Source organism: Paroedura picta, chromosome 4, assembly GCF_049243985.1.
Source record: "Paroedura picta isolate Pp20150507F chromosome 4, Ppicta_v3.0, whole genome shotgun sequence".
Lineage (NCBI taxonomy): Eukaryota > Metazoa > Chordata > Lepidosauria > Squamata > Gekkonidae > Paroedura > Paroedura picta.
In genome coordinates, this window is record NC_135372.1 from 96,010,174 (window position 1) to 96,032,111 (window position 21,938).

The window sequence follows — 21,938 nt, forward strand, 5'->3', positions numbered from 1 at the left end:
GGGGGGCACTGCCAGCAGCAGCTGCACAGTGCCATGCCGAGGGGGAGCCCCAGCCATGGTGGCCGCCGGAGAGCACCAAAGGTGAGCTGGTGGCGGAGTGGCAGGGCAGCCCCTGAGGCAGCAGCCGGGGAGAAAGACAAGGAACCACGGCCCGGTACCGACTGATCCACGAACCGGCACCGGTCCCCGGACCGGGGGTTGGGGACCACTGCTCTAGGAGAACCAATCTCTGTAGTCCATAGACCAGGGGGAGTCAAACTGTGGCCTTGAATCTACTGGTTGTCCCAGGCCCCTGAAACGTTCACCTGGCCGCTACCCAGGCCAGGACCTTTTAGGTCCTGGCCCCAACCTGGTGGAATGAGCTCCTGGAACAGCTAAGGGCCCTGCCAGAGTTAACAGCTTTCTGCAGGGCCTGCAAGATGAAGCTCTTTCGCCAGGCATATAGTTGAGGCCAGGTCGGGCAGCCCAGACATTAGATCTGGGCTCCCTGGGTTCATCTGAATGAAGGTACAGGAAGCAGGGGGTTGAAGTGACTTGGTGCTGTATCTGTGAGCTGAGACTCACAAAAGCTCACAACCTGCCACATATGCTCTTTTCTGCTGCTCCAGACTGACTAACACAGATACCCGTCTTGAAGTTTCTTTGGCGTTTTCCTAATATAGTCACATTCTGGTGTCGTTATGGCATCAAGTAAAATGTAATAAACCTAGCTGAAAGGGAAATATACTGACTGACACAAATGTCACATAGTAATGAACAAATACATTACAAATATGTATCGGCTTCTCTTAAATAAAAATGCAAGGCAGGAAGGGAATCCAGCAAAGGATCAAACAGAACGGAGGGTGAAAAATGACAGCGTGAGATTGATGCCGACAGATGACTAAGGAGCATTGCACTCCATGAGAAATATTACTTGCCTCACAAAATTGAGAGTGCCTCATTATAAAGCTCTATGTAATATGTGCAAAATTGTGTGCATGCACATACACACACACACACATGCAAGAGAGAGAGAGAGCGCTAATATTTTTTCTCAGATTATTAGGCGGTGTAACAAAAATAAATTGGTAGAAGGCATGAGTGGCACAAAGCTTTCCACGGAGAAGGCATTTATCCTTCAACAAGGATTCAATTATGCTTCCTTTGGATTTCTGAAAGGGTTACCAGGTTTTTCAACTCAACAACCTTTCGGATTTTCATAATAGTCTGATGTGTAGACATTAGTAGGTGGAAATGCTAATCTTTGCATTGTGAAAAGTTTCACTGCTGATTTGTGTTGATTAAAGTGTTGTTGGAAACACAAGAAGGAAAGTTGGTTCTTATATGCTGCTTTTCTCTACCAGAAGGATTTAAAAGCAGCTTACAATCGCCTTCCCCCTCCTCTCCCCACAACAGACACCCTATAAGTGAGGCTGAGAGTGCCCTGATATTACTGCTGGTCAGGACAGCTTGTGGCAAGCCCAAGGTCACCCAGCTGGCTGCATGTAAGGGAGCAGGGAATCAAACCTGGCTTGCCAGATTAGAAGTCCGTACTCCTAGCCACTACACCAAGCAGGCAGGTTAGTCTCTGTTGAACAACTGACAACCCTAATATCTATATCACCCATTCTGAGAACCCAGAGTACATTAAAGTGAGGATTTTTAGCCTACTTTCTGGCTGGGCTCCTGTGATATTAACAAACAAGAACTCAACAGGTGAAGCTTTTTCCCAGCATGCAGATACTATAATGAGAAAGCTGTACCCACTGACTTTCCCAGAGTCATATCTCCAGCAGCATTCAGTAAAAGTTCCTCAAGCTATAGGGTTAAGGTGTGGAGCAACCTGATATATAATATATATAGTAACTCCTCACTAGATAACGGCTGCCTTATATCCTGAAGCAGAAATAGTTTACCTCGCAAAAATGTTCAGCTTTAAAACAAGATTCCGGAAAATATAGTAGCTTGAAGGTCAACTTGATAAAGTATCAGCAAACAGCTTGAACACGAACTGGTAACTACAGTAATAAACATTATATTATGAAAATAAACAGTCATTCCAGAAACGTGGAATTGGCATAAAGGCTAGAGACACAGCTGTGTTATGGAGGAGGAAGCACAGCTCAGAAACTGGAATGAAGCCACAAAGAGAGGGGAGGCGGTATGCATAATATTCTGAGAAACAGGTGCCTTTGAGATATTTTCCCATACTTGTGGAAACCATACCATAATACCATGATGGTCATAGAGGAAAGTATTGTCAAGTCACACCTGACTTACAGTGACCCCATAAATTTCAGGGCAAGAGATGTTCAGAGGAGGTTTGCCATTATCTGCCTCTGCAAAGTTAGAGCAGTTCAGCAGTGGAATTGGTTGCTTAAGGAGGCAGTGAGCTCCCCTTTAATGGAGGTATTTATGCAGCAGGTGGACAGATATTTATCATGGATGTTTTAGACTGAGCATGCACTGAGCAAGGGCCTGCATAGAAGGCCTGCATAGCCCCTTCTACTAGAAGGCCTGCATAGCCCCTTCCAAGTCTCTGATTCTATGATTCCTTGGTGGTCTCCCACCCAAAAACTAACCATCATTAACACTGATTAGCTTCTAACATCCGATGAGATCTGGCTAGCCTGGGCCACCTATAGGCTCACTTTAAATCATTATCTGAAACCATGATTCAATGAAATGAAACTGTTATCTAGATGCCATAAACTCAGAATCTGACATTGGTTCATTCACCACAGTAATAACTGTGGTCCCATATGATTTCTGAAAGCAGATATAGTAGCTGGTGGTGGTTTGTAGGTAGAGCAGAATCCAGAAAGTTTAAAAGAACTAAGAGTCTCTTTAAGCCCTTACTTTCTGCTCCCCTGAAAGGCTGCAAAAACAGCCGAGTGTTGGGGAGGCAATCCCCACTGCTGTGCCTGTTTTGAGGTTATCTGTACAGTCCCATTAATTTCTAAAGAGCAGCACAAGACAGCCCAAAACAGCTGAGTGGTAGGGAGAGCAAGATGCTCCCCAATTTGGTGTAGTGGTTAGGAATGCGGACTTCTACTCTGGCATGCCAGGTTCGATTCTGCGCTCCTCCACATGCAACCAGCTGGGTGACCTTGGGCCAATAGCCCCTGCCAGCAAACGCTGGCAGGGGCTCATGGGAATTTTAGTCCATGGACATCTGGAGGACCACAGGTTGACTACCCCTGCTCTAGATCACTGGATCTAGCCTAGGATTGCCATCTTCCCAGGAGCAGAGGGCAAGACCTCTGTGCCTTTTCACTCCAATGGGGGCAAGAGGCAGAGGGCATGGAGTGATGTCCTGTAATGCAATGCTGTTTTATACGATAGTACATTGCAAAAACCATAAAGATGAACAAATTCCTAAAGCATCATGACCTGCTCCACCCACCCAAGCCTCCATGGGTTGCCAGCATTCAGCTCGCAATCTGTCTAATCTTTTGTTCAGTTCAGAAAAACTCAAACTAGAGAATTCCCAGCAGATGGCTATCCAGTCATTGTTTGAAGACCCCTAATTTGTACCAGAAAGAGCCTCTTGTGGCGCAGAGTGGTAAGGCAGCTGTCTGAAAGCTTTGCCCATGAGGCTGGGAGTTCGATCCCAGCAGCCGGCTCAAGGTTGACTCAGCCTTCCATCCTTCCGAGGTCGGTAAAATGAGCACCCAGCTTGCTGGGGGGTAAACGGTCATGACTGGGGAAGGCACTGGCAAACCACCCCATATTGAGTCTGCCATGAAAACGCTGGAGGGCGTCACCCCAAGGGTCAGACATGACTCGGTGCTTGCACAGGGGATACCTTTACCTTTACCTTTAATTTGTACCAGGCGATGCATTCCATTGTCTATTTTCTTTGTTTACTTGGGAGATTTTTATGCCACTTTTTCACAGTCGTGCTCAAGGTAACTTACAATTAAAATAACTGCCATTATAAAAACAAAAAGATATTAAACCTGCATCAGGATATAAAAACAGTCTAGAATCAGACAATAAAACAGCTGCAGAGGGGGAAAATCCCCAATTAAAAGCCAGGGGAAAGATAGTTGGGAGTCTAAAAACAGTAAACTAGACATCAGTTAAACTTCAAGCATTCCAAAGACAAAAGGCCACCACAGAAAATGCCCATTCCCTAGTCACTGTTCTCCTCTCAAGCACAGTGCTTGAGAAGAAGATCTAAACTGGTAGGATGGCTAGTACAGGAGGAGATAGTTCTTGAAGTCCCCTGTTCCCAATGAAAAATACTAGGATCAGATAAACTCTCTTGCTTATTCAGCATCCATCTCTGAAATCCAAAGAGTCTATAGTAGCAGTTAACCTCTGACAGATGGCTTGCAATAGCAGTCAGAATCTGAGTGTATGAGCTACACAGCAATAACATCATCAGATCAAACAAATTTTGATAGGAAGTACAAGTCTGTCTTTGATACTATTATCGAGCTATTAGTATTTGATAATATCAAACAGCAGGCATATAGTAGCAGTGAATAAGTCATGGAGTCTAGTTTGTGGGATTCAGCATTTGGCAATATTTGGCAGCTGACACCAAAGATGCTGGCATCTGACAAACATCAATATTTTAATGATTTGACAGCAGACACGCAGTAGCAAGCATAATTTGACAGTAGCAATACAATTTAGTACATTTAGCTAATCAAAGCAGGAAAATGTTGGTATTACATTTGAATTCTGAAACTGAAAAGTCAAATAGTGAGGTCAAATGTAAGTACCAGCAATATTTGAAAACTCATTGGAATCTCCCATTTTGCACCATTTCAATTTGGCACTAGTCAGCAGAGGCAATCTATGTCAGATTTACTGGAGATTTTTACAAGTATATACTACAAAAAGCCAGAATTTGACCTATCTGTATTTTTAATGTTATTATACTTTGCTAATTCATACATTACAAATATTCTCTATGGTATGCAAACCAACTGTGCCAGTAGCTGGCCATGATCAGGGCACACCTTATATCAGGGGTCTCCAATTTAACACCTAATGTCCACTTTCCTGACCTTTGACCAAGTGTTTTCAGAAGGTGGGTGGCCCAGGTGGGGCTCCTGTCCAGCAGGGCTTCTGATTTGCCATGGGAGAACTGACTGGCTATGCAAATTTGTTTGACAACAGCTACCACTAGTTATATTTTCTCTCTCACTCCTGTTTCCCAGTGTATTTTGACTGCTTCTTTTGTCCCCTGCACTTGAGCTTCCTCATGGCTCTTCCTCCCATGGCAGCCATTTTGTAGTTGGTTCCACCTCCCTTAGTGACCATTTTGTGTTTTTGCCCTCCCACCCCCCATCTTGACCCCTGTCTTACATCATCCATGCACATTTTTGGTTCACTGAGCAAAGGACGCAGCAGAGATTCCAGTGGGTACATAGTCGCTGAATAAGTTATATGAAAGCCCTCTCTGAACCTCACCATCACCATATGGATATGCTCCAAAGCTGCCTGTGCGTTGACCTGAAAGGATCTCTCCAAACAGGGTGAATGAATGACAACATGGCAAATAGTTTAATGTAAGTGTAAAGAGATAAACATTGAGAAAAAATAAAAATATACTCTGATGAGGTATGAACTGGCAGTGACTGACTAGGGAAGTGATTTGGGGGCTGAGGGGAACAGGTCAATGAAACTGTTGTGTCTAGTGTAACCGTGGTAAAAAGGAGAAATTCTGTGCTAGGGATTTTAAGGAAAGAGATTGAAAACAAAATGGTCCATATCATAATGTCCTTGTATAGAGGGTTGCCAACTCCCATTTGGGAGATTTTTGGAGTTGATCCTGAGGAGGGTGGAGGGATCACAGAAGAGGCTGTATTTACACCAACAACCTGCTGCACTGTAAAATCCTCTTGCTAAATGCCAGGTCAGTCACAGGAAAAACAGCAGACATTCAGGACTGAACTATAGATGAGAAAGCTGACCTGTCTTGTATCACTGAGACATGGCTAGAATAAGGGAGGAGCTAACATCTCCCATTTGTGCCCTCTGGGTTACTTGATGATACTTTAAGATAAATCTCGAGGGAGGGGAGACATTTTTGCTATAGTCTGTAAGCATCTTATCCTCCTATTATAGTATCTCATCCCGGACACTGCTGCCTTAGAGGACATGGGATTGAGAGACAAGATCGAGATTCTGTTAGCATATCACCCACTGCCGGATTTAAACATTTATGCCTGTAGTGGCCCAGAATTACATTACCTTCACGACAACTGAGGCCTTTGGACTCCCCCTCACAGGGGACCCACAATCTTGGATGCCTGTGCATTTGCAAATCTTGGCATGGGCCTCCCAATGTAAAATGGAGTTTGGATCAAAATGACTGTTATCAAAATGACAGTGAGTCAACAGTGAAGGAATGTGAAGCAACTCTTCCATTAATCTTGTGAAAGCCATATCTGATGGGAGTCAACTGAAGGGTTTTCCCCCCCAAAGACCAAAGGGGCTTCCTCCTTGATAATCTGGCCTTAATAATGAACCATATAATCAAGACAATGAGCATTGGGCCAGCCCCAGCCACTTTCCTCTTTATCTCATGAAAATGTTATCCCTCCACTCCATGAAGTAAAGTATTCAGCCATCTACTTGCTTATCTAAACTCTCAGTCTCCTTAAAGAAATATTTGACACTTTTACATGTAATGCAAAAGAAGAAAAATTACCTTCCACAATGGGCATGCACACACACACACACAGAGAGAGAGAACCTTTTTAAAACTAGCCTAGAGAGATGGATTTTTCATCACTTCCACATTCCAGTGCCAACACCTTCCCCTCCTCAGTCTTAGCAAAAATGTTTAAAAGTGTTCATCCTGTTCATAGCTGGTTTTGGGTCCCTCTTTGTTACCCCAACTGCATGGTTGTTTTTTCTACTTTTCCACTCCATTCTGCTGCACTTTTCCAGAGTTGACTGCCTGTCTTCAGGAAGCAGGCATGCATGTATTTTATTTTCCCCTATCTTTCTCTCCCTTAACATCCTGTAGCTTGTTAGGGAAAGGGTTTAAACTATGCTTGTACTTCACATGTGCATTTATTTCCTATCTGTAGCACCCCTATTTTTAGTTACTTGACTTAACTTGGTTCTGTGGCTTGAAAGTGCTTTAGGTGTTATGGTGGACAATAAGTTGAATATGAGCCAACAATGTGCTATGGCGGCTAAGAAGGCTAATGCAGTATTAGACTGCATTGCTAGGAGCATAGAATCTAGAGCATCAACTAGACCTCATTTGAAATATTGTGTCCAGTTCTGGATACTGCAGTTCAAGAAGGATATTGACAAGTTGGAACTTGTTCAGAGAAGGGCAGCTGGGATGGTTGAGGGGTTGGAATCCATGTCTTATGAGGAGAGGTTGAGAAAGTTGGGTATGTGTAGCATGGAGAAACAGAGGGCAAGGGGTGATATAGCAACTGTGTTTAACTACATAAAAGGTAGATATGTTGGAGGGGCCAATTTGTTTACTGGAGCTTTAGATACAAGGACTAGGAGCAATGGGTTCAAATTATGGCAGAGGAGGTTCCAAATAAATATTAAAAAGCATTTTCTGGTGAAGAAGTCTCCTTTTAGATGGAATATTCTGCATTGGAGTGTGATGTAGTCTCATTTGTGGAAGTTTGTAGGAGGAGATTGGATGAGCACCTGTCAGGAGTGTGTGTTTAAATCCTCAAGAAGGTGGGGGAGGGGCGGAACTGGATGGCCCTCTGTGCTCTCCTCTAGCTTTGTGTGATTCTGATTCTTTCTGTTAATTTAATAAATGCATTTTTGAAGCTTAATTAATAACCCACAATACATGTTTTCTCTTTGCTAGCAGGAGGACACTTTTGCATGCTATAGGGGTCTACGTGTATGAGTGATTTGGGTGACACAACTATGGGTCTGTCTCAGATAATAACTGGTCCTACTTAGGTCATACTCTTGAACTGGTATTTTATTTTGGGCAGAAGGAATATGATCTGAGAGTAGAGGAACTGACAACAATTCCTTTGTCCCTCACATTTGCCTCACCTTAGGCTACCAGTGTAGGGGCTTCTTCAGTCCCAGAAGAGCGACATTCCCAGCAGCACCCACATGTACAAGCCTGGTGGTGGCACGGGTGGGGGTGATGACAGCTCTTGAGGGCAGCAAATCAGCATGAGTGATAATTCAAAGTGACAACAAAAGGTTGCTTTCGCCTTTATTCCTGTCTCTTTGTCAAATACATCATGTTATTATCACTAAGATGCAGTGATTACTGCGATGCACTGCTGCTGCTTAGCATTTGGAAGCTGCAGAAAGGACAGGAAGTATGGCAAGAGTGGAGCTTGTCCTGCATGGATGCCCACAGGTCCCCGGCTACCCCTAAACACCAACCACATGTGGCAGCATATGCCCCCAAACACCCAACATTCAAAGGGCATGCTACAAAGTATATCCCACCAACTAGCCTGGTTCTTTTGACCATAACAATCCTACAGTCCTGCTCATGACCATATGCTAGAACACAAAGGAAGCACTTCTCTTTATCTGTACAAATACCCAGCTATATAAAAGTCTAGAGGCAAAGCCCATTGTTCCCAGGAATACAACGGGCGCTAAGATGCATAATTGCACTGCGGCCTTCCTGGGAGCTGGCTATATGGCAAAAGCTCCTGCCCACCCTTGGACTCTTGAGGCCCCACATCCAAACATTCCTGACCCAGGGGTTGCCAGGGGGAAATGGCAGTTTTGGAGGGGGGGACTCTAAAACAACTCATCTCCAGGCTCCTGAGGAAAGGACTTGCTTGGGAGGGGAGAACTCTGTGGCAGAGAGGTTGCAGGATAGGAGAGGTTGGGACCTGGGGATCTACTGGAATTGCAGGTCATTTCCAGGCAACAGAGATCAGTCTCCCTGGAGAAAAGCCCTGGCTTTGGATCCCATGGAGGTAAAGGGATGCCAGGCTCCAGGTGGGAAACAAAGAAAAAAGCTGGGTGGCAGTAATTGCTAATAACAATAAACATCAAATAATTCATAATCTTCAATGAAAATATTTAATTGATAGCAAAATTTGCTTAAAGAACTGAAAATCTTTCAGTTAGTATGTTCTTCAGTTCAATAGAGTAAATCATAAACAGTTGATGTTACAATCAAACATGAAAACATTTGTAGGCAAAGAACTTACAGAGGGTTTCTCAATTACTGCCTCTATGTCAGCTTTTCTCAACTTTTTTACCATTGAGAAACCCCAGAAGTGGGGCCTATAGGTCCCAGCTGGAAGCTAGCATCCCCACCACTGGTCATGGGTGCCAGCCTCCAGGTAAGACCTGGAGAACCCAAAGAATGAAAGCTTCTCTACAGACTGCAGAGATCAGTTCCCCTGTAGGCCCATGACTTACTCATGAGTAAACATTCCCAGGGTAGAAGCTTTTCCTGGCTGTCTGGCCTGCAAGTTGACCTGATTGGCCCCATTGGCAGAGTGCTCTCTCCCTATTGGCAGCATATCTCAAGGGAGGGCCAATCAGGTAGGAAGTGAGTTGGCTGCATGCAATTCAACTTTATAATGTTTAGTGATGTTTATCTCATCCTACTACTTAGAAAAACCAGTAAGCACCCCACAAATGCAGTCATCCCAGTAGAAAATAATGGATGTTAGTGGATATCATAAATCTGTCATACAACAATAAATTGTAGAAGAACAGGGTCACATTTATACATTTATGTATATTAAAGTTCATTACAGGTAAATACAAAATGATCCACATGTATTCAACAAGCTGGTCTAAATATGGCCATGATCCACACCTGGTAAATCCAAGCCATGTATGCATAGGTATACATCACACCAAATGCATCCTCGTTTCCACCCATCTGTCTGGAAATCCATAGACATGTGCACATAAAAAAATGAACCTTGCTTGTCAAGTAAAATTATGAAGAGTAGAGATTCCCAAATGAATTTCTTTGTATATTAAAAGCACAGCCAGTTCTCAAAACCATAGTAGCAGAGAAGCCTAAAATTAACACAGTTCCTATTTATAGCCCTTTGATTAGAAGCTCGTCACCTCGAAGTTTTTATTCCCCTTATCCATTTATAAGGCCATAACACAGTTTGACTCGAACTAAATAGCCCAGTGTCCCACGGATCTCACCAGAACTTAATGTGCCATTCAGATGCAGTTAAATTAGTAATAGACAGCAGTCTGTGCACCACAGGGCTCTTGCTGCCTCAGAAAGCACTCTTTAGTTCCTGCTTCCCGCTCTCGCTCTCTCTGGATGGCTTATGCAGCAAAAAGCCATGGGGAAAAAAAGGCCAGCAAAGAGACAGCAGCAAGCTCGAGCCACACTCACTTCCTCCTGCTACACATCTTGAGGGTTGAGAACATATCTGGTTTTGAACTCAAAGCCCATGGTAGCAACATATTCCTGAAGGGGGAACAAAGAGTGCTGAATTTTGCAGCCTCATTTCCCATCACCTCTGATTTGGAAATGCTGCTATTACGATAACTGCAAGCACTGTCACAGCCAGCTCTCCTTCATTAGCATAGTGAAGATTGGCTCATCCATCTCAGTACAGTCAGCCCTTCCATTTATTTCTTTGCTGGGACACTGAAGGGTGGAGGGGGGGTTGGATGACCATCAGCAGCCCACTGGAAACTTTCCCGGGAAGCCAAAGGACTAATCTGCCACTGTCAAGACTCTCAAAAGAGGTCGTTGCAGAGCACAGAGTCTTTCAGTCCTCCTCCTGTTGTTGATTGTGCAGCACTGTGGATTGTACAACACCTACAGTGACCTCCAAAGGGAGAGTCTGGGAGAGGCGTGTCACTCTCTCTGCTCCCAGAGTAGTAATCCCTTCTAAGCACCCTACAGCAACAGTCAGCAAAATGCTTTCTTCTTCCTGACAAATCCTTGCTAAGTTTTGCTGAGCATGGAATTTTAGGACTCCAAAGTCTCCAGACAAGTTAAAGCATCTGCCTTCGGGGATAATTTCACTAAATTGGGTGAGCCAAGCAATAGTGCCAACTTTATGCTCAGTTAAAAGCTAGTAGTATTTATAAATGTCTGCTCTCTCCTGAAAACTACCCAGGTTGGTGACAGAGACAGAGAAATAAGGGTGCATTAAAGTTGTCTCTTTTGCTTGCCCATAATAAAAAGCCAATAAGGGGGAGAGGGGAAGAGATGCTTGAACATAACACTGAGGAAACACAGCCCTTTGTCACTGCTGTCTTCCAGTTTGTTCCAATCCCTACTTTCTTTTCAACTTGTACTTTGTTTGGAAGGTAATGAGATGAAGGTTTCCTGAAAATTATAGCTCGGGGTTCGCCAGCATGGTACCCAGGAGTTCGTTGGTGCCCACCAGCACTTCCCCTCTTTCTTCCTGAGCTTTTCAGAAAATGTTTGTAAGGCTGTTGGTGGCTGCCCTCATTCAAATGAAATGGTTTTCCATGGCTACTGCAGGATCAGGAGTGGTAAGCATCTGAGCTTGTTACTCCATTACTCATTCTGGCTTCCCTTCTTATTCCCCATTCTCTTTATCTCTTCTCCCCCCCCCCTGCCCCATGACTTCTTTTTATTCCCCTTCAGTGATTCTTTCTGCACAGTGAGGGGGGCATCCTCTTTTGCTCCACCTGTTGTGACAGCCATTTTAGAGTAGCACTCACCACCCTTTACAAAATTCCAAAGGTGGCTACAGGCTTTAAAGGGTTGGAGACCCCCCCCCCCCAGTATACCCTCTTCAGTCATGAGAGTTTCTCAGTAAGCAGCTGCGACTTTTGATTACTTAGTGCTGAGGTAAAAGGATTCTGTGTATGCTCATGCTCACTCTTCTCATTAGCGTTACAACTATAAGCCTTCCAGAGATCAGCTTCATCACTGACAGTAGTTCTAGAGCTATAATGTAGGAAGTCCAACTCCAACCAATCTCTCCTTTCTGGAGAATGTGAGAGGGAGGAGGAAAGGGAGGAGGGGCAGTGGATTTAAGAAGGGAACACAAAGCTGGAAATATATATATATATATATAAAAGGGAAGAAATGAAAAAAAATGTTGAGTGCAAAAATGTTTAAGGCAGGAATAAAGATGGAAGCAGGACTTTGACTTAAAATTGATTCACAAAAGTATCAAAAAGTGAGACAAAATGAAGTGAGAAGTTGCTAAAGGGGACAAAAGGGAAGAATTGTAATGTGGGGGGAAGAATTGAATGAGAAAGAAGTCTGCTAATGTTAGCCTTCATTCCCTAGTAGTCAGTCTCTGCCAAAGCTCAGTTTAAGAGCTCCAAAGTGGGAAGGGGGAGGGAACTAGAGCCTAAGAGGGGGTAGTGGCCAAGTCTTACAACCAGCAGCTTATATTGTGGGGCCACCCAGGCTTACATGAGGGAGAAAACACCCATATAGGGCTGTCTTGCCGCAATATTTTTAATTGAGGCTTTGATATTTATATAGTGCCCGGACAGACACACTTATGCACTACTTCCCCCTCCCTTTAAACATCAACTGTAAACAGTAGCTGGTTGCCAGCCAGCTGCTGAACAAATGATTTATACTTCAGAGAATGAATCAATACAATATATGGCCAAAGACATCTTTAATCTTTCAGAAGGATTAGGCTGCAAGGGGATGTCAGCGGCACCGCACAGCTTTTCAATTCAGTTTTCAATTTGGAAAGCTAGAGAAATGGTTTCCCTCCTTTCCCTTCCCACTACATCTCTCCCTTTTCCCCTTCCTTTCTTTTTCTTTTTCTAAAATTAAGGATGGGCAAGATATCCAGTTTCATACAGTGGGTGAATTCCTTTGTAATTTGTTAGCTGGACATTCTACACTATCAAAAGGCCATCAGTTTCATGAGCAGCATTTTGGTCTCTGAGTGTGCAGGCTCACCTAGTACAGGCCATGACCCACTCCAGGGAATAAAGATGACATTCTCATCCCCACGAGGTGGTTGACCAAAGCCAGGGGTGGGAAGTCAGAGCAAAGCTAGGCAGGGTGGCTCAACCAGCCAAATATGAAAAGAAATGAAGATCTGCCAGCAGACTTGCTTATCACCCTGTTGTAAGTGGAGGCAATACATCTCTGTGCCTGAAGTAAAGTGCAATGCTTTGCCTCTTAGCTGCTTGATAAGGTTGTACTTCCAGAATGCATTCATATACTAGGGCAGGCTCTATAATGAGGTGACATTGGGCAGTCACCAGAAAAGGCAGATTTTGGAGAGAAACAATCCCCAACCCACCAGCTGCTCCCAACTGCAGCTCCTACGTGACAGTCAGAAGAGAGAATCTCCTTGCCCTTCTGCTTGCCCAGGCCTGTTTAGAGCAGCACAGCTATGCCATTTCCTGTTCTCCCAAAAGATACCTTCCTGTCAGGATTTAGTCACCTGTTCTGTGCAATGGGCTATAAGGTTACGTCACTAAAAGGTCATTGCATGATTTCTTCTCAGATTAACACATTAAGTTTTATTATTTTAGTTAAATTTATACTTTTTGTATTTGTCAAGGCAGGAGAGATGGGCAAACAGCCAAAACAGTCCTGAAGAGAGTAAGCAAAACATACTCATGGAAGCTGAGGCAAACAGCCTGAAAAACAAACACTCACTAGCCAAGTCTGATCAGGGCAAGAAGAAAACTCATAGGCAGGAGTCACAAGTCAAAGGTCAGACAGAGAAGTAGGGTCCACAAAGTCCAAAGCAGGGACTGGAAGGGTGCAGGTCCAATAGGAAGGAAGTTGCCAGCACAATGGGCCTCTGCCTTCTACTTTTTTAAAAGCTTAACAGCTGCAGCCAGCCTCATGCTCCTGTACCTTTCCTGAAAAGCAAAGCGCTGCTTCCTACACCCTTGCTCATTAGGCTCAGGAGACAAAGGTGGGAAGCTAAATACTGCCAGAGCTTCTGCCATAGGGTTAGTGTCTAAAGGCTGGAGGTGCTGGATGCTTGTGCCTGGTGGTGGTTCAGGTTCTGAGCTGGGTTCTCTAGGCAGTTCTGGTGCTTCTGAAGCTGAGATTGTTGGCAGTGGCTGAAGCTCAGGGGCTGATCCTAGCAACACTCTCAGGGCCATTCCGTACCAGGATCTATGTGGAAAATTGGTTGCGGGACGGAAAAATGGCATTTTAAATTGTGGAATTCATTGTTATGCATACCTGGTTTTGTAGTGGAATCCAGTTGCGTTTCTATCGTTTCCCACAGGTTTCCGGTCTTGGCAAAAATCGCTAGCTAGGAAGCAATATTGCCGAGCTCGTCCCGCCCCTTGCCGTCAAGCAGCCAATGGGCGGCCGTTATCATGATCCCAAAAAGCCCCTTTCCCTTTAAGGAAGTTTAAAAAAAATACGTTGCAACGAATCTGCATTGATTCGTTACAACAGAGAGACCCATCTAGCTAGCAGGTGGTGTTTGAGCTGCCGTTTCATCATTGCCATGCTCCCCCCGAGTGAAACCCCCCCCAGCCCGGGCGCGATTTTCGGCTGAAAATACAGTGAAAAATAAAGGGAAAATAAACCAGCAAACGGGGCTGTGTGTTGTTTCGTGCTTGGTGACTTAAAACAGCTCTGCAGCCAGGGAAGCCTCGCTGGGTAAACGAAGGCTCGCCGGTGCGTTGATCTCCGCTCACTCTAAGAAAAAAAATGGCGATCGCTTCGCCGGAAGATCAGAGGAGAGAGCTAGGGGGAGGGACTTTGCAGAAACCACAACAATGGTAACACACAGAACTTTCCCGCTAGTGTTGCAGATTGGTTGCAGGAGTGTAGCGCTTTCCGGGTGAATCCACTTTTTGGGATTTCCCTGAAAGCGCTACAACGAAGCGCTTTTTGCGGATCGGTTTCAGGAGTGTTGCAGATTGTCAACGACGTTGTGCACAACAGCAAAACAGTAGTGATTTCAATTTGTAACCATTGTGCTATTTTGGACGAGTGCGGAATGGCCCTCAGATCTGCCTCTTCTCAGAGTCAGAAAGGGTTGCAGCTGACTGGGACCTGACACACGTGGATTACCATGTTATTTTTGTAGGAGAACTGTGGTAGCCAAGACATAAGGAAAATTGCCTCCTCTTGTTGAAAGGTGTGGGCAGCAGCAGGGGCAGTGAGGGACAGGGGCATCTACTAGGTCCTGACTTGGTGACAAGAAAGGCATGTTTACAAATATGTAAATTAAATAAATTCTATAATCATTGCCTTTTCAGGAGGCCAAATACCTTGGGTTGCCATTGTCATGTAGGGAAAAAAAGGTACCTTATATTGAACACCCAGAATGAAAAATGCAGAAACTTAGATTAATTACTTGATGTAAAGGAATAGGAGCCTTTTTAGAAAAAATGGGATTGCACTTTAATGGTCCATCATTGTCCTGCTACAGTATCAACATCCTCGCTAAATCAGCATTTGAAAGAAGGATGAAGTAGGTCACAAAACAAAAGGTTTTCTTCACAGGTTTGAAACAACTCCACCAATCCAGAAAATGCTGGTCACAACCCTGGGATGGTAGGTTGAAGGATAGCTAGGAACCAGCCTAGGCTGAAGACACTGGCTAGTGGGGACTCCAGGCCACTCAAGAGCCCAGATTCTTACAAGCAGCACTAGGGAACCCAGACTGCGGAGGGAGTGGGGTCTCCCATCAGAGCAGGAGATCTGGCAGCCCTAGGCAGGACATTTTTTCTCTAGGTTGGCAACCTTGTCTGAGCATGATGTTGTATATCAATTGCCTTTCAGAATGGCCTTATGGATAATATGGCCTAAGCCTAAGAATGAATATTCTGACGTGGATCCATGAAGCTTTACACCTCAAGGAAGTGCACTGTCTTCTGCCATGATTCCTTTATTGCGGACAAAAGTTTGGTGCATTTAACACACGCCTAAGAAGCAGATATTAAACAGTGAAGTTTGTCCTGGCAGGATAATGCAGCGATGGGGAAATCTTTATCTGTTGATTTCTGTCTACAAAGTACAGAGTTAAAGGTACGATTAGTGTATGCATTAGAAGGTGGCCATTTTATGCCCCCCAGCTAATAAATTCTTGGAATGCATTCTTGGGACCATGACATTATGCCAGCATCACAAGAGCTGCTTGACATGTTCAGCAACAAGTTTTATTCATCTACAATCAAAATTAAAGGAATTATGCAGCAAATGTTGAAGCACCATCTACTGGTGCTGTAAGAATTCACACCCATCAGGGATGCATCTCAGCCTTCTTTTTGCCATGGCATATATGCCTAGTCTCATTTCTTTCTTAACACCATCTCATGACTGAGGATGGGAAAAAATGGCTGCCCTGAAAATCCATTAAAAGACAAAGAATATACCTACTAGAAAAGTTCTGTCTGGAGCACCTTCCAGAAGAACAGAAAAGAAGCAGCAGAGACAGAATTTTCTCTACAAGATGGCTACCCATTCATGCTAATAAAGGGGCAGGCTCTTGTATCTGCCATGCTGTAAGCAGACAAACCCCTCCTTTCACAAAGGGGCAGTTTATATCTTATAGATGCAGAAACACCTTTCTTAAAATATTGCCCCCCAGCATCTTAAGTACAGGACACTGCCTGGCCCAAAATGAAACAAAATGGATGCCAGTCAGGAACAAGCCTGGGCAAGTATTTTGAAAGGTGAGTCAGAGTGGCTGACTGTCTACTCTCCCTACATATAGCAGAGATGCATAATTTGGACAATGGGTCTCCCAAAATCTATTGATTCACTCTTGGACTAATCCCATCATGCCCAACTTTACTTCTTCTGCTTTCACTTACCCTAATTTAGTGACAGTTAAGCAATGTTTAGTTCTGTCCATCTAAACCATTAGCCTTTCCTGTCAGGTATTTGTAGGATCATTAGACCTCTCACATATACGTGTCCATCTCAGGAAAGCCCATTAAGTTATGGTTTTTCTAGAAAATGTGTCATGCTCACCAGAGGGCATGTTTTGCTCTATATTAGAAGCACACTGTTTCCCAGCAGTATGTGTCTCTATGTGTCTTGGATCCTCCACATACACCCCCATTTTATTGGTCTCTCTTCTTGTCACAAAATGCTGGCCATTTTGCTACTTCCACAAACCTTCCCTTGAGACTGGTATTCCCTCAATTAATTAGGAGACTGCCTCTTTGGATAATAGTACAGCATAAAGATTAAGGAAGGAAAGAATCTGAAATTGTTCTCCATCATCATGTGGGGAAACTGGCTTCTCCTCACAGCCCTCTCATTAGGCCCTACTTATGAGGTGTTTGGGGTTTTAAAGTATAGGTTGCCTTCTATTGAAGTTTGAGTTTGCACTTCTCACAATAGTGGGCCTACCCTTGTCCTTGGCCTGGTAGGCTCTGTGAGGGCCTACCCTTTTCCTTGACCCGGAAATTGCAACTGGTACAGAATGTGGCCACAGGGATCCTCACCAGGTCATCTTGGAGTACCCACATCCAGCCAATGCTGAGGCAGTTGCATTGGTTGCCGATTAGCTTCTGGATCAAGTTCAAGGTTCTGGTTTTGACCTTTAAGAGGCTACACATGGCCTGGGTCATACCTATCTGCAGGACCTATCTGTATCTCCTTATGTTCCCCTCAGGACACTTCACTCTGCGGGTATGAATCTGCTGGTTGTCCCTGGGAAGTGCGCCAGGTCTCGACCAGGGCCAGGGCCTTTTTGGCCCTGGCCCCTTCCTGGTGAAATAAGCTGAGGGCCCAGAAGAGCTGAGGGCCCAGAAGAGCTCTCTTGGTTCCACAGGGCCTGCAAGACAGAGCTCTTCCACCAGACATTTGGTTGAGGCCAAGCTGGAAACCGGGATATTAAGATTGGGTCCCCAACCTTTCTTTTTGCAATCTGTACCCCACCCCTCCAAGGCCAATATCACCTGGGGACATCTATTCAGACATTACAACTGTGAGCAGAAGAGTTGAAGCATAGTGGGGGACAGTAGGGTATTAATTATTGCCACCATCTAATTATATCAATTGCATGTAAACTGTTTTATGATACTGGGTTTTTAATTATTTTATATTTTAATGTAAACCATCATGAGCCAGTCGGGCCAAGAGTGGCAGTCTGTAAATTCAATAAATTAATACATATAAATAAAAATCAGCAAGAAAATGCAATCACCTGCTGGGTCAACCCAGACTCTGTTTTTCCATTTGCAATCAGCACAGTGAAGCAACGTGTTTACTTGTCTTCATATTCTTTAGATAGAGCTGGTTGCACAACCAGTAACATAACTGTGTATGTAGAAAAAGAGCTAGTTTTATACCCTGCTTTTCACTACCCAAAAGAGTCCCAAACTGGCTTACCCTTCCTCAGACACCCTGTGAGGTAGGTGGGGCTGAGAAAGTTCTAAGAGAACTGTGACTAATTCAAGGTCTGCATATGGAGAAGTGGGGAATTAAACCTGGTTCTCCATTTTATAGTCTACCACTCTTTAGCCACTACACCCCACTGGCTCTCAGTCAGTATGTACAGTCACATGTTGCTCTCCCACAGATTCCACACACAGGCTTCATTTTCTGCCACCAATACCACCCCCAGTTCTGCTATTTTGGCATAGTCTTTAAGGGCACAAAACATGAACAGTCTCACAGATGGTGCTTACATTTACAAGGTATTTCCCAGTGTCCCCTATCGCTGCCTGACTCAATAATCATTACTGGCAAAGGCAGGTATATTGACAGATCTGAAGCAAATTGTACATGCATGTTCTTACACTACCTCATGGAATTTGTACTTTCATATGGACACAAATGCATTATGTTTGTCAAATACTTTCTATTAAAACCTGTTTGACAGCAAAAGAGAGATCTCGGGGGTGTACAGCCTATTGCTTCACTACTTATATTCTACAGCTCTCCTCAGCCAAGCCTGAAGCCCGAGCAGCCATCCCCCAAAGTAAGTTCTTCTTCAACCAGTAGAGCAACTATTACCATTGGAGAAAAGCTTCAAAGTTAGCTTAGCAGGTTTTATTTTAATTTAGTTATTTAGTTATAACTTAATTGATACACCATTCCTCTGCAATCATGGGCTTGGGGCAGGTTCTAACAATGGCATACATTTAAAAACTGTAAATCTCTTAAAAACATAGTTAAATCCCAATTTTTCTGTAGCCACCACAATAAATCAGGGGAATTCAGTGATTCCCTTTAGAGGGAGGCATGATATAGGGGGTGGAGAGGAGAGGAATAGGGAGGCCCATAGTAGCTCTAGGTCAGATTGGCCTCAACCACAGACCTGTTCATAATGCACAAGCCACAGTGTTTCTGGCCCATCATGTTTAGATAACCCAGTGTTTGTTAATGCAAGAGACAGGGGAACTTTTCAAATAGGGGGAAATTCATATATGTACATTCTTACACTGTCTCATGGGAGTAGTAATCATTCATCAAGGGAAGATGTACTTTTTCCTAGCCAATGACAGCCCTATAGAATCATAGAATCATAGAGTTGGAAGGGACCTGATGGGTCATCTAGTCCAACCCTCTGCACTATGCAGGACACTCACATCCCAATCGCTCATCTACTGTAACCTGCCATCCCTCTACCTTCACAGAATCAGCCTCTCCGTCAGATGGCTATCTAGCTTCTATTTAAAAATTTCCAAAGATTTACCCACCACCTCCTGAGGAAGCCTGTTCCACTGAGAAACCGCTGTCGGGAACTTCTTCCGGATGTTTAGATGGAATTTCTTTTGAATTAATTTCATCCCATTCATTCTGGTCTGTCCCTCTGGAGCAAGAGAGAACAATTCTGCTCCATCCTCCATATGGCACTTGAAAATGGTTATCAGATCCCCTCTCAGCCATCTCCTTTCTAGGCTAAACAGGCCAAGCTCCCCCAACCTTTCTTCATATGTCTTGGTCTCCAAACCCCTCACCATCTTTGTTGCCCTCCTCTGGACACATTTCAGTTTGTCAACATCCCACTTCAACTGGGGTGCCCAAAACTGAACACAGTACTCCAAGTGAGGCCAAACCGTAGCAGAGTAAAGAGGAACCATCAACTCCCATGATCTGGACACGATACTCTGTTTGATACAGCCCAAAATCCCATTTGCCTTTTTAGCCACTGAGTCACACTGCTGACTCATGTTCAATGCATAGTCTACTAAGACTCCTAGATCCTTTTTGCACATGCTACTGCCAAGACAAGTCTCCCCCATCTTATATTGGTGTATTTGGTTATTATTCATGATGAAGAGCTGCTTAGATTGGCTGTTTCATTTGTTCATGACCTTGGGGTATATGAAGCAACTTACGTGTGAAAACCCGGCAGAAATTGCTATTGCACTGGTGCATAGCTGCTCATACATGGTCCTCAATGCATATTTTGAACATCAACCTAATGATGTGAGGGAGCTCACCTTGCATGGAAATCAAAATATGATCATGGTAAATTGCCAATAAGAGCCTCTTGTGGCGCAGAGTGGTAAGGCAGCAGATATGCAGTCTGAAAGCTCTGCCCATGAGGCTGGGAGTTCGATCCCAACAGCCCGCTCAAGGTTGACTCAGCCTTCCATCCTTCCAAGGTCGGTAAAATGAGTACCCAGCTTGCTGGGGGATAAATGGTAATGACTGGGGAAGGCACTGGCAAACCACCCCGTATTGAGTCTGCCATGAAAACGTTAGAGGGCGTCACTCCAAGGGTCAGACATGACTCGGTACTTGCACAGGGGATACCTTTACCTTTTTAATTGACAATAATATTGATTTTTCAAGCCCTTGGCATCTTTGGAAGTCAGTAGCAATGAGATTTAACCCTGGAATTCGGTCCTAAAGAACCTCCCGTCATTAATTGTCACAAAACCAAAAGTGGTACTTATCATTGGCCCAGGGAATAACAAGTCTTTAAAATGGGAGTATATAGTGATTATAGATATAAGGCCTCCACTTGACCATGGGCTTCAGCTGTTCCCTTGTGTCCCAGTACCTGAAATCCACCAAATAGTAACATGCTTCATGAGTGTGTAGGGGAGTGAGATATTCACAGAGGTGACACCCTTCCCCTTGACATTTGTCCAGGAGTCTTAAGCTGGCTTGATTCATACTTTGAGATCTCTTGATTTAACTCTCTCTCAAGGGAAATACCATCTCTCATTACTTCTTGTGTAATTTATTTCTTCACATAGATACCAAATGGACCACATTGTAGCATCAGTAAGATCCTACAAATCACCATTCCTCCACAAACAGTCACAGTAATGAACTCAATCGAGGATGTGCAATTAAACCAGTTTGTGTGAAATTTATAGCAGGATTACATCTCTAGGGGATTACCAAATCTAACATTTGGACACTGTGTAGACCTTAGAAATAAGCAATTACAATAAGCTTGATGTGCTTGATAAACACATAAGCACTCAGGCCCTTGTCCAGGGTTGGAAGCCCTCTGCAGCTAGTCTGACAGAGGGACAGAAGAGTCACAAACCAGACCAGACAAAAAACACTACATCGGAATCTATCTGCCAAAGAAAGCTTTGAAGGTCTTGATCTTTGACTTTGTGTTCAAAAGTCTGGGATCTAGTAAACACATCCACATCTTTCTGTAAGGAAAGATCACAGGTCCATTTGCCACTATTTTAAATAGCCCAGTCTCCTGGCCATTAACTGCTGTCTAGCACATAGAAATCCCACAGGTTAAACTTGTCTACCATGGAGAAATGGTGGGAAAAGCTTCTATTTCTAAATGTGTACTTCTTAGGTTAATCCAAAGGGTATAGGAGCACAACCAGTCAAAATGTGAGAACTAGATTTAAGTCCAGTAGCACTTTAGAGATTAACAAGATTTTAGGGCATAAGCTTTTGAGAGTCAAAGCTACCTTCATCAGACACGCAATCAAAAGACCTTGATAGTTTTACTGTTCTTTATTTACACATATATTATTCTTCCGTAAACCCTCTGTTTGGACTTAGATCCTTCATTGGGACAGGGAATGCTGCACACATATTAGGATCTTCCTTGAGTCAGTTGTGCTTGCAAATGAAGTAGTGTCACTACTCACTGTTGGCATCAAACATTGTAGTTCAATGTAGTTCAATCTATGTAATTCAA

The 21,938-nt window shown here is 44.0% G+C and overlaps 1 protein-coding gene across 11 annotated transcripts in view; it reads right to left on the reverse strand.

Moving 5' to 3' along the window:
• The window catches only part of GRM4 (glutamate metabotropic receptor 4), a 506,939-nt gene that overhangs the window by 234,722 nt on the left and 250,279 nt on the right, over window positions 1-21,938 (reverse strand). The window lies entirely within an intron of this gene.